This window comes from Lycorma delicatula, chromosome 1 (genome assembly GCF_047948215.1).
Source record: "Lycorma delicatula isolate Av1 chromosome 1, ASM4794821v1, whole genome shotgun sequence".
In the NCBI taxonomy this organism is placed as follows: Eukaryota; Metazoa; Arthropoda; class Insecta; order Hemiptera; family Fulgoridae; genus Lycorma; species Lycorma delicatula.
In genome coordinates this window covers 61,740,670-61,753,982 of record NC_134455.1, presented here as the reverse complement: position 1 = coordinate 61,753,982, position 13,313 = coordinate 61,740,670, and the positions used below count along the sequence as shown (strand labels likewise).

At 27.3% G+C, this 13,313-nt stretch overlaps 1 protein-coding gene across 3 annotated transcripts in view; it reads left to right on the top strand.

The window, feature by feature from the left end:
- LOC142318880 (ubiquitin-conjugating enzyme E2 Q2) overlaps window positions 1-13,113 on the top strand; it is a 117,898-nt gene extending 104,785 nt beyond the window's left edge. Inside the window, exons 9-10 of one of the 3 annotated variants that reach the window (XR_012755064.1) lie at window positions 9,405-9,546; window positions 11,235-13,113. The gene's annotated coding sequence lies outside the window, so the exon portion shown is untranslated. The remainder of the gene's footprint in view (window positions 1-9,404; window positions 9,547-11,234) is intronic. The other 2 variants (XR_012755068.1, XR_012755070.1) reach the window with 2 other exon arrangements.
- Window positions 13,114-13,313: the final 200 nt, after the last annotated feature.

Here is a 13,313-nt window from a genome sequence, read left to right as displayed (position 1 = left end):
GTATTAAAAATTTAACTGAGAATAGGTATGAAGTAAAATTTATAGATATATATTAATTAAAATATCAATCATTTTTAATACATAAAAAGTACTTAACCATTTCATATAAAAATATATGTTCCTTAAATTACTGAATACTTACATTAATAAAGAAAAGTACAGAACCTGCAAACCTAAAGATAAAACAAAATGATAAAAGTGTGGTATAAATGAAATAAATTGGGGTAACTGTGATGTATTGTATTATACTACTAAGAACTTGTGAAAAAAGAAGCAAATTTTCTTATGTAAGTTATCATTAAAGACATCAAAAACATTCAAAATAAATTTACCAAATAATATGGAAGCACTAAAACAAGAAAGTTATCAAAGGTTAAAAATAAAGTAATATATCAATACAGTGAAAAAATTATGATAGTGATACACAGTAAAGCTAAAATTACCCACTAGGTTGGTCTAGTGGTGAATGCAACTTCCCAAATCAGCTGATTTGGAAGTCAAGAGTTCCAGCATTTAAGTCCTAGTAAAGGCAGTTACTTTTATAGGATTTGAATATTAGATCGTGTATACTGGTGTTCTTTGGTGGTTGGGTTTCAATTAACCATACAGCTCAGGAATGGTCGAACGGAGACTGTACTTCATTTACACTCACACATATCATTCTCATTTATCCTCTGAAGTAATACCTAAACGTTAATTCCCAGAGGCTAAACAGGAAAAAATAAAAAAGAAAAGTAAATCTAAAACACTGGGAAGAGAAGTTTTATAGGATTACATAATTTAAATTCATTATGTTTTGAATGTAATTATGGTCAATATTATAAATTGATTTTTACTGCATTTGTATATTTTATTAAGACTGAAGAAACTATTGTAAACAGGCTAAGCACTGTCATGAGGTGAGGGTCATCATTTAGTTTAACGTGAATGAACAGCAGAAGTGTATTCTAGATAATAAATAAATAATTTGTAGATTATATATGAAAAAAAAAAAATAAAAATTCCATGCTGGATTCAGTATTAAAATGTGTATAATGTTTTAATATAGATTATTACATTTCATATCAGAAATATGATTACTGTTGTATAGATCAAAAATTACTATATTGATCGTGAATATATTTAACCTTTCACTTTTCAGTGGGCTGAATGATATTGCATTATTTTATAACTATTTTGTGCCTGATTTAAGTTGACTTATTTTGAAATTAAAGCTTTGATATACAATCTTAGGTTCTGAATGTTTTTTATGGACAGAAATAAAAAATTACAAATTTTATGAAAATTAGTTTAAATTTGAAAGGTAATGGAAATGTTAAATATGTTATGTAATCTGTAAAATGTTAATTACAGATTATGTATATCCTTTAAAATCTTTCACAGATAAACTAAAAGTTACCTAAGTAAAATATTATTTATTGATATTTTACTAATGTAGTTAACATTTTATTTTGCTTAAATTGGTTTTCATTTTCATAATTCTTTTTTAATCAATCATTTTATTGCCTTAAATTACACTTTTGCTACTGTTTTTGTTTATTTTGTGAATTTGAATATCTTCATTGTATTAAAATTGTACTAATAAATAAACAAATAAGTATAAATAATAAAACAATTATTTATCAGTTTCAGTCGTCTATTTTGTGTTTAAATAGTTAATCTTTAACATTCATATTTTTTTTTATTCTAACTGGTCTATTTTATTATATTCTACAGAAAGATGTTATATTCTTTTTCTTCCAGACAGCTAAAATTCTTCTTTCATTCAGAATACATTTTCTTTATCTCTTGCTTTGCTAAAATTATGAACTATTTCTATACTTTAATAGTAATGTTAAAATATGTGATACAGTTTAAAAAAAAATTCTATCGAGATCTAAATTAGTAACATTTTTTAAATGGCTGACAATCAGAAGAAAAAAGTCAAATGCTCTCTAACATATGATACTGTTCTTAAATATGCTTAAACATTGTTTTAAATAATTTCATCATGTAAAATTTGAAATGTTTGATTTTTTGTAATTACTAATTTTTTTTTTCTAACTTAATTGAAACTTACAAGAATGATGTAGAAAAAAACAAGTTTTAATATAGTGTAAATATTTTTTTTTTCATCAAGGAGTTCATAAGTTATTATTGTACAGGAACATCATAAACACTTTTTTCCTGATGCACATTATAATGGAATCTTTAAAATTTCTAACAGATATAATATTTAGTAAAGCAGAATTTTATATAATGAGGTAGTATATGGGCATCGCATGTTTTTCTTGACAAAATCTTTTTTTTTTCTTATAATTTAAGGTCTATGAAAAATAAATTTATAAAAAATTATACAGTTAATACACTATAGTTGAAAAATTGACAATGTAATATAACTACTACTACAGTGTAACCACTACATTAAGATACATTAGAGATGAATAATTTTTTTAAATTAATATATATATATATATATTAATTTAATAAAATTATATAAAATATATATATATATATACATAGCAATCATTTAGTTTACTCAGTGTAATTAAATAATAAATGAAAATAATTAAAATTCTGTATATGTAAAAAGTATATGTGGCTTGCAAAAAAAAATAATTTAATGTTTTTTTTTAAAGCAATAAAATTGTCCAGAATTTTTTTTATCAAAATGTATGCTTCTAGTTATGATTAACAGAAGATCAGGATCTTATCTGTTTGATATGATTCTTACAGGTGAATGTGAATGAATTTTCTTATTAATATTTTGATTGTATTCTAACATTTTTCACTTATTTAATTTCATGTATAATATCATGGTCTGGAGTTTTTATGTATATTATATGTGTACATGTTGGTTTAAAGAAATACAAGTAGTGCTGGATGATACTTATTTCCATTAATTTCTGGATAAATTATACATCTACATTGGGAAATATGGCTGTTATTATCAGTTAGATGCTGCAAGCTTCACTTATGATTTGACCACATGGAAACTTAGTTTTATGCCAAATATTGGTCAATAATAAATGAGAAAATATCTGTAGAACAGAACCATTACTGAGTAGTGGCCCCACAGATTTAAGAAGTTATAAGAAGTGATTCATTGGTAATATAGCATTATTGAGAAAATTGTAATCAAAAGATTGTTTGATCATGGTGCACTTTAGTTGTTCAATATGATAATTGCATCGTTACCTTATACAACATTGGCTTTATAACAATGTGGCTCATCAGTATGAATTCATAAAATTTCAGACTTGTTTTAAAGCCTTTCCTGTATGACTGTTTTCACATAAGAAAAATTCATAATAGTTATTTGTGAACTTTTCAGCTGTTGAAGGTAAATAATTATTCAATTTTTAGTTCCATTCTTAGATTGTCATTTTTGAGACAATCTAGTTTTCGCTGTAAAAAATTGTCCTCCAGAGGAGAAATTCATGAAAGTGAGAATTTTTAAGAATATCATATAAGTTTGGTGAAAGGTTTCTGTAATTCCAGCAATTTATAGAATATCAACTTACCATTCTACAGACTGTTGTGCAAACATTTAAATCTGTTTGTTATATTTGATTATAAAAACACATTCTTGCTTTGTTTACAATATCCCAGAAGAACAATCAAAAAGTTATTTCAAAAATAATAATTATTCAGAAACAGTAATGAAAAACCTATTAGCTGTAGTGTGTGTAACACTATAGTTAAACAGTACTGAGGATGAAGCATTCAAACTTGACTACTACAAATTCCTAAATTATCAAACGGAAAAATTTATTAATTTTTCCAACTATTTAACCCAATTATTGAAGATCCCTTGTCATGCACTAAAATTCCCTATATTTTACTACCTCAGCAGATGTAAACGTTCCTCTTTAATGGTTGTAACTACTGAACTCTTTCATTAAAAAGTTTATATGCTCAAAAAATTTATGACATCATTCAAAGAACAATCCTTGTATCTAAAATGACATCTGCTCCTACATGGCTTCCAAATCTGCATACTTAAAAGGGAGCTAAAAATCAAGTATATGTTTCTTCTAGCAGCTCTCAAGATACCAGACATTTTATGACTCCATTTTTTGAATAAGTTAAAGTTAATTCTATGTGTATAAGTTTTATAAATTCATTCGTGATTCTAAAGCCAGGCCTCATATTTTGTTACGTGGAGATACTGTAACCAGAGTGATAACAAACATAAATAAAAAGTTTTCCCAGTAATAAGGACCCATTACCTATGTCATGGAATATATATTTAACATTTTGGATTATTATTAAATATTGTAAAGCATTGCAACCACATAACTGTATAAACCATCTTCTATATTAAAACATACATTTCATATTCTTAAAGTAAATAAGTCTTTCATTTCTTAAATGGAAGTACCTTTGTTTTAAATTTGTTATCTAGTAACTATTGAACATTAACAAGACAGTAAGTCAAAGAACAAAGAATAAAATTTATATCAACTTATCAGTTCATATACTCGTGTACTGTGAATTTAATTAATCTAAATAAATTTTTTTAAGAAAACACTTCCTTATTGCATGGTTTGTAGGAACAACAGTTTTTTAAACAGAAACTTAGATGACCCTGGTTTACCCAGGAATTTCTTGTTTGTCAGTTTCTCTGGTAACTGAGATTATTTTTCTTGAATTTTGTGGTAACAGTGAGTTTCTTTTTGTGACTCAATTTTTAGCCAGCTCAGTGCTACCAAACAAATTGTCCATAGTGATATTACTATTGGACATTTTCACAGGATCTTCAACTGTTCCACAAAAAAGTCAGCTGACTTTCTTGGAACTTGCGAAAGGAGCATCTTCCCCAGAATTCTACTAACTGTTCATCTACTGAGGTATGAGTCAAGCTTATAATATGCTCTACACTTTTCCAGCTAAATATTCCACATTTCAGGTACTGGTGCCTGCTTATCAGTTTTTCCTCTGTTGTTCTCTTGTCATCCAGTCATAAAACCCCATGCAGTTCACTAAAAATCTAAATTTTCTTTCACACATATTTGTTGAAATACATTGTACCTAGTTGTGCCTATCATCAGAATAGATCGTATCAAACATCACAGTTGTAGCCAGATTATTATCTTTCAAAGCAGCCCCCAAAATAAGAATTCCTAAAACACCATGCAATTTCTCCACACTGTAGTCTCTTACTGTTCAGTCTCTCACTTTATATTTTTCGGGTAGAATATTTTTTTCACAGAAAAATAACATAAAGCATTCTAAAGTACTTTCCACCTGCCTATCACTATCAAGGACGAATGTGAACCACATTTTTGGCACTAGTTTAGTTTTTGCTGGAAGAAATTCATATACAGTACTCTATACTAATCCATTTTTCCCCACCATAGTAGTAACATTTGCTTTCAAAACATTTCCAGAAGTAGCAGTATCTTACATTCTATCATTATTTCCAACAACTTGGGGATCAGCAGGACTGTTATTATTATTACACGTTCTGGTAATTTTTCTTTTTCTCTTTTTGCGCTTCTTGAATATCTGCTTTAATTAATGTAATTCTTTTTTCAATAAACCTCATTCTTTCAGCTTAATATTTCAGTTCTTCATCACTATACTCTTTATCTGATTCTTTATATTCTAAATTACCTTCCTCTTCCTCGGACTCTTCTGAATTTTTATTCAAGAAATCTAGGATTTCATAATCTTGTAAAATCTCAGCTATCTTTATTATTAGGAGAGAAAAAAATTATATTCTCCTTACTTACAGAGTCATATAGTATTAATTAATTATGCTAAAAATAATTTCAACAGTAATAAAAGTTATGACAACAAAATTATTAACACGTAAATTATACATATAAATTTTTTCACTTATTATTGACATGTAAGTTTTATTGCACACTATCCAACTCAGACATCTGCACATGCTCCCAAGTAAACAGTAACTGAGCAATGAGAGCTCTGCTGGGTGGGCCCTAGTTATAAAGTTAGTCTGGTAGTGGGTATAACAAGTAACCAATTGACAAGTATAACAATTAACCACACATTTCAGGAATGGTCGACCTGAGATTAGACTACACTTCATTTATCCTTCACACATATCAGCCTCATTCATCCTCTTAAGTAATACCTTACAGTGGTTCTGGAGGCCAAACAGAAAAAGAGTAACACCACATCAAATTTGAGATACTATACCCATCTAGGGTTAAATTGCATCTAGCAATTTATATTTTTTTATTAAACATTATTTTGTGTATCATATCTAAATGTGAAATTATTAAACATAGTTTATAAAGGAATGGATATTTAAAATGTAATTTTTTACTGTTATAAAAAAAAGACTAATGAAGGACAAAATCAAGAAAATCTAACAATAATAATATAGATAAATTTTATCTTTTAATTTAGTAGCTTTTTACAAAATTGATGATTTTAAATTACATTTTTATTTTCAAAGTACTGAGGTTTAAAGATTGAGAAAAAATGCCTTTACAATTACAAATTTAAAAACAGAAGCACTACTAGGTTTTAACTAATAAATATTCGAAAATGTTTCAGTAAGTAGTTTCATATGTCACAGTCAGTAGTGAGTTTTATATAAGGCAAACTGTGATATAAGAGTGATTGAAGTATCCCTTTTAGGTGTGAGAAAATAGGCCAAAGTAGTTCACAGAGTCAACAAATACTTTGGAGACATCTAAATCTATTTTTAAAATAATGCATGAAGTACCACCTCTGTTTAAAAGAATTGAACTCTAAAAGTTCGTAGCTTAAGTATAAACCACTTTTATTGCATGATATTCTAAAAAGATTTTCTTTCTTGACTTTTTTATCTCGATAACTATGCATGCAAACTTTCTAATTACTTCTTAACTCCTGTGAAAAAATATAACTAGAGTAAGTAAATTTTACTACAATAAGGATATGAACAGAAAATGGACAGTCAAAATAAAGAGTGCTGTTTTTTTTTTTTCAACCTCTGATCGTGCATCTTAAGTAAACAAGAGATAGGCAGGAGTCAGAACTGCACATCATGCAATTGTACCATCCCCCACCACAACCTCTGCCATTGCCAGCTCCATTGCATCAGTCTGAGCTGAGCTACTGGCAATTGGACATGGCGGGTACAATCGATGCTCCTGCCAAGTGTGAGTTGTGAAGTGTGATGTTTTCTTTAAGCAGAAAGATGTAGCGCTGCTGAATCTATTGCAGAGTGAGCCTAGTGTATGGTGAAAACTTTATGAGTTATGGTAGTATACGGGAATAGTGTAGGAAATTTAAAGAAGGGCAAACAGACATCCATGACAGAGGTGGGCAATAATACAAGACTGACATTACTGTACTCCTGATTAAGCGTTCTGATGATTTTGTCTGCAACAAATGGAGGTTTACGATAAGTGAACTTTCTGCAGAAATTTCAAGGTCTTCTCTGTACACAGTTGTGACTAAAGACCTAAGATACCAGAAACTGCATGCATGTTGGGTCCCAAAAATGTTCAGTGATGATCACAAAATGCAGAGAATGGCATCAGCCTTAATATTTCTCACGCATTATGATAATGAGGGGGAAGAGTTTTTAAAGTATATCGTTACTGGCAAATAAGACCTGGATCCAGTATGACATTCCAGAAACCAAAGATCAGTCTAAGCAGTGGATGCACACTTCTCCAAACAAGCTGAAAAATTTCAAACAGACATTGATAACAGGAAAACAATGGCTACAGTTTTTTGGGATGATAAAGGTATCTTGGTGGACTTAATTGAGAGTAGAGGACAACAATAACAAAGGAAGTTTATTGTGAATCTTTACATCGCCTCCGCAGAACAATCCAGAACAAACAGAGGCGTGCTCTCATCCGGCATGGTTTTGATTTACGACAGTGCAAAACCGCATTGTGCCAATGTGACGCAAGACCTGAATTGTTTAATTCAAGTGGTAAGTTTTCGATCATCCACTATACAGTCCAGACCTAGCACCTAGCATTTTCCACTTCTTTTGAGAATTGAAGGCATGGTTGAGCAGACAAAACTTTACCACCAATATAGAATTTTAGGAGGCTGTCAAGGCATACCTTACATCACTGGCAGCAAACTTCTTTGAAGAGGGCATTGGAAAGCTGGTGTCACAATATGACAAATGCCTCAATCATTTTGGCAATTATATAGAAAAATAAGTTAGATACTACTCAACTCTTAGTAATAAAATCATTCTGTTTTGTAAATGTGTTTTTTTTCGGAGGTTGAAAGAAGAAAATTAGCCCTTGTAGTTTTTATGAATTTAACTTTTGTTAAAGATCAAAAATGTAGTAATCATGAAAATAACATGTGTTGCAGCTTCCTTATTAGCTATGATTACATGTTAGCTATGCTAAATTATTATTTATTCACTCCTTTTCCAACAAATAATTTACTCATACTAATGTTAACATTTTTTTTTAATTTTTAAGTTATGAAATGTAAAAAAAAAGTTTTTCTTTATACTTCTACTTCTCAGTACATGCTGATAAAAGCATTTTTGTTTTTTGATTTTATTTAAAATTAAAATAAATTGCTGTACATTTATATTTTTAATCTTTTTAAAACATAAATAAATATAAAATATGTTCGACTCAATAAAATGTAGAAAAGCTTATTATTTAATTTCATGCTAAACAAAAGTAGCCAAAAATTAGGATGCAGAATTTCCAATAGAAAAAAGAATTCAATAGAGTTACACTTAGAGAAAGGAACATACATTAAACTTTGAAATAAAGTATGAACTAAATTTTCAGGAAAACCATTCAACCATAATTTAAAATCACTGATTCATACTTCACAATAAATCATAAGAGCTACAGCTAAAATTTTATATTAAAAATGGATGATTTCATTAACTAAAAGAAGTTCTAAATTAGTTAAAAAATTATACAAAATGTGAAATCTTTATTGCACTTCACGAGTAAATTTAATTTACTGGTAAATGTCTCTAACATCGTATTGTAATTTTATCTCCAAATATTGATATTAGTATCTTAAATAATAATTAAAGAAATTAATTTGTTAGAAATAAAACTCGCATCATTTTATCAAAGCAGTAAGTTACTTCTTCCTACCTTTCAGTGTGTTCCAACAAATTTCTTTAATGTGTTGTTCAACACCTCACTTCATTTTTTGTTGCATATCCTTCCTCTTCCCCTTAATCATCACATTCACTTACCTTCTCTTTATCTCTAATATTGTTAATGACTAATTTAGTTAAATTATACGAAGGAAAAATCATGGGTATCACATTTTCACTGCTCACATGATATTCTGTAATCAATTTCTTCCATTCACAGCTGCTTCTTTTCGCAGTTCAAAGATAGAAGTTCTTTAGTAAATTCATAGGGTTCTACATTTCTTTATTGAAGTAAGTAAATCTTTTTAATTAAGTAACTTAAACAATAGATTAAACACTAGGGTTTTTTTTGCAGTCACGCTTATGTGCTAAATATATCTGAAGTGCTGTAAGCAAGAAATGTAAGAACATTCATCGATTTCAAAATTGAGATGGATGCATCTAATTGAAAATTAAGAAACAACAAATCAATATTCTGACAATTTTAGCTAAAAAAGGTAGGTAAGTAAACAAGAAATATTCATTCATAGACTGTTATTTTTAAGAGTAAAATGATTATCTGTTATAGGATGTAGATTTTGTGATTTTTTTCTCATGAAACATTTTCAGTTTTGGAAATTATATCCAGTTTCATGTGGACTTGATAAATTTAATGCCTTAAATTTTTACAATTAAACTGCTTTGAATTCATTTTATATCATTTAATTAAATTTCTTGCTAACTGTAGCTTACAGTGTACTTACTCCCTCCATTTAGTTACCAAATACTCTTCTCATATTCATTGCACTTGTATTATTTACATATTTTAATAACTTAATTGCCTTCCAAAGCCAGATAACCATTTCCTGTCAACTATGTGTTACCTCTGCAATTATCCTTTTTTATAAAAAAAAATCTTTATAAGTACAATAAAACAGAATTTGCTAAAACTAAAACCTTAGGTTTAAAATTATAAATATGTTAAAAAGAATTAATTTGTGTGTGCAATTCAGTCTTTTTAACATATTTATCACTTTAACTTTTTATTATTTGACAACATATTTTTATATATGGAATTTTTAACTTGATTTTAAAGTTTATATCTAAGGTTTTAGAAATTCTGTTTTATTGTATTGATCAAGAATTTATTTTGTTAATGGTATGAATTTATAATATGTAATTTTACATGAACAATGAAAAGATTGTATCAACTGAAGGTGCGAGAAAATCGTGAAAGTACTCGTGTGTGTGTGTGTGTGTGTGTGTGTGTGTGTGTGTGTGTGTGTGTGTTTTTTTTAATGATTATTATAGATGTAAAAATATCCAATTGTATTTTCTGGTATAAATCTATGAATTTCTTGTAAAAATTGTAATTTTATCTTAAATGTTATTTTTAAATGATATTAATATTTTTTTCTTTTATTTCCACATCATTATAAATTACACAAACAAATTACCATTAACTTTATAAATGGTATGAGAATGAAAATGCTATAATAGAGCATAAATGTATTTGTAAATCAAATTATAAATAACATATGTTGTTTATTTAGAATTGGAATAAATAAATGCTAAGCATGAAAACCCAACTCTGTTCTAAATACAATTTCATTATAAACAGAAGTGCAGACATTTGTCTAAAAAAAATTTAGAGATGCTTAATTCCAATCCTGAAATTTTTTAGCATTTTTTTGTGAATTTAAAATGGTTTTATTATTATTGAAATAGATTATATACTGTATCCGTCATATAATAGATAAATATATAATTCAATCAAAATTTTTACCGACTTAAATATGAACATTCTTCACTTTTCAAGAATGAACAGATCGGAGACTTCATCAGAATGAAGAATGGTGAATGGTATAGATTATGATTTATAGTACTGAAACAAGAGAGCAGGGAAGTAGAAAATGTAAATATTTTGTCTTTGTCATAATCTTAACCATTACACCACCTAGACAGTCAGTCCCAAATTCAGTAGTAGCTTGATTTGTACAACATATTTTCATTTTGTATCAGAAAACTTCATTATTATTGGCCCTCCAGTTTTATGACTAAAAGTAATTGCTTTTGCTTTTCATATTTTGTTTATTTTTTCAAAAGATTCACCAAAATGTATTTTAAGAATATGCAGAACTCTATCCTCTGATTCAGTCATTTTTTTATTACTATGTAATTTATAATATTCTCTTTCTTGTTTCAGACTGTTTAGAGATCTCAAATCTTTTCATTGTATTAGTTACTTCAATATATCTTCATTTTTTGCTATTGTTTACAAGTATTGAAGAATTATTTGTAAATCTACTAATTATGCAGTTAAAAAAAATGTTACTGTTGGTGAGCGGAAATCTTTATTTCATTATATGTGATATTATGTATTATAACCCTTCACAATAAAATTAAAAAAATTGAGAATATAGGAAAAAATCATTTTTAAATAAATATTACTTTTGTAATATTAATTTGTTTTTCTCAGTAAAATGTTTTTGTTGCCAATATATTTGTTAAAAATCCAGAAAATCTTAACTTTTTCCTTAAACTAGATTACTGTTCATCCACACATGAACAACACTGAAATTTACACACTAGGTGTTACACCTTTAGTCATCACTATGATGATGGCTATTTAATAGTGATGTACCTATATAAGTACAATATTTAATAACAGTTTTATTGTGTTACGAACTCAATTTTAATACTAATTAATCATTGTTATTTGTTCATTTTTGCAGTTAAGAGTATTTTAAAACTTTTTTCTGTTTCATATAAGAATCAGAGTTACATTTTCAGTAAGAGTAGATTTTTAAATTTGTGTTAAAAAGAACTAATAACTGGGTTTTTAAAAAAAAAAAGACTTGTTAAAATAAGAGAGGATGCCTTTTTAGATAATTGTACTACTAGCTGAAATGTGATTTACATTATGTTTCTATTATGATTACATCTCTTACATGTATCTATATAATTTCATATCTGTTTATTAATATTACTTGTTTTTTTTTTTTTTTTTGTTAAGCATGCTGAATGTTTCTTTGTATTATTGTAGATAGCAATGCATAAAATATATATAACTAAATTTACCTTAGCTATGTCCCTTAGTTTCTTTATATAGAATCCAACTTAAATTTTTACAAGAGGTTCGTTGGATTTTATCACTTAATTTTTTTCAGTTATAATTCAGATAGCCTGCTTTTTCAGTGGGTAAAGTAATGTATGTATTGTAGCATTTTGTTTGGCACAGATGGACAGCTTTGCATTCTGACCAATTTTACCATAATAAATCAGAATTACAAACATGAGGTGTAAAGTATTTTAAACAGAAATTTATTTTATGCGTACATATGAGAAAAGAAAAAAATTTTGAGTTCCCATTTAGGAAAAGTTGTCGTAGAAATATGGTAATTTGCTGTGATTGATTAGAGATTAGAATTTCAGGGCCTTGGTTTTATTGGTTCTCTGGTTCTTGCTTTTCAAATTTTATCAATTAATTTTAATCACAGTAAATGATGGAGAAAAATTATAGGAAAATGATTTTAAATGTTTATAAAATTTACTGACAGTGTTCGGAAGATATTGTTATATGGTACAAAATACCTATGTGAAATATGATTTCATATTTAGTAATTTTTGAGATCATACATTGTTTTTTTTTCGTAACACTCGTATGAAATATATGAATAAAGAAGAATTTATAAATTTTAGTACATTCCAATTAAGTAACTAATATAAATAAATTGTTAAATGTTAATAAGTGAATAGAAAATTAAAAACAGAATTAATGTAACATGTGTATATGTATGCAGTAATATTAATGAAACAGTGTAATTACAGTTAAATTATATCAAGAATTACTTAATTACAGTTGTGATTATACTTTCAGTCCATTAATATTAACCTCATTATTATTATTATTATTAATTTTCTTTCTTATATCTTAAAATTGATTTCTTTTCAACTTATTGTAATACATTTACAATGTTTTTATTTTATGTTAATGATACTTTTTATTTCAACAAATGTAATATTGAATGTTTATGTTGATGTTGCTCTTGTAAATAGTAGGGATAATATCATTACAGTTATTATGTATCGTGTAATAAATAAGATTCTTTATATATATTTTTTTATGAATGTGTACCTTTTAATTACCTTATCTGTAGCATTTTTATTTTACGAAGAATAAAAATAGGTTCAAGAAAATCACTAAACACTCTGACCATTAATTCTTCACCAATGTAAAGAATGTCCATAAAAGATATTTAGTTTTAAACGTTTTTTTATCAGA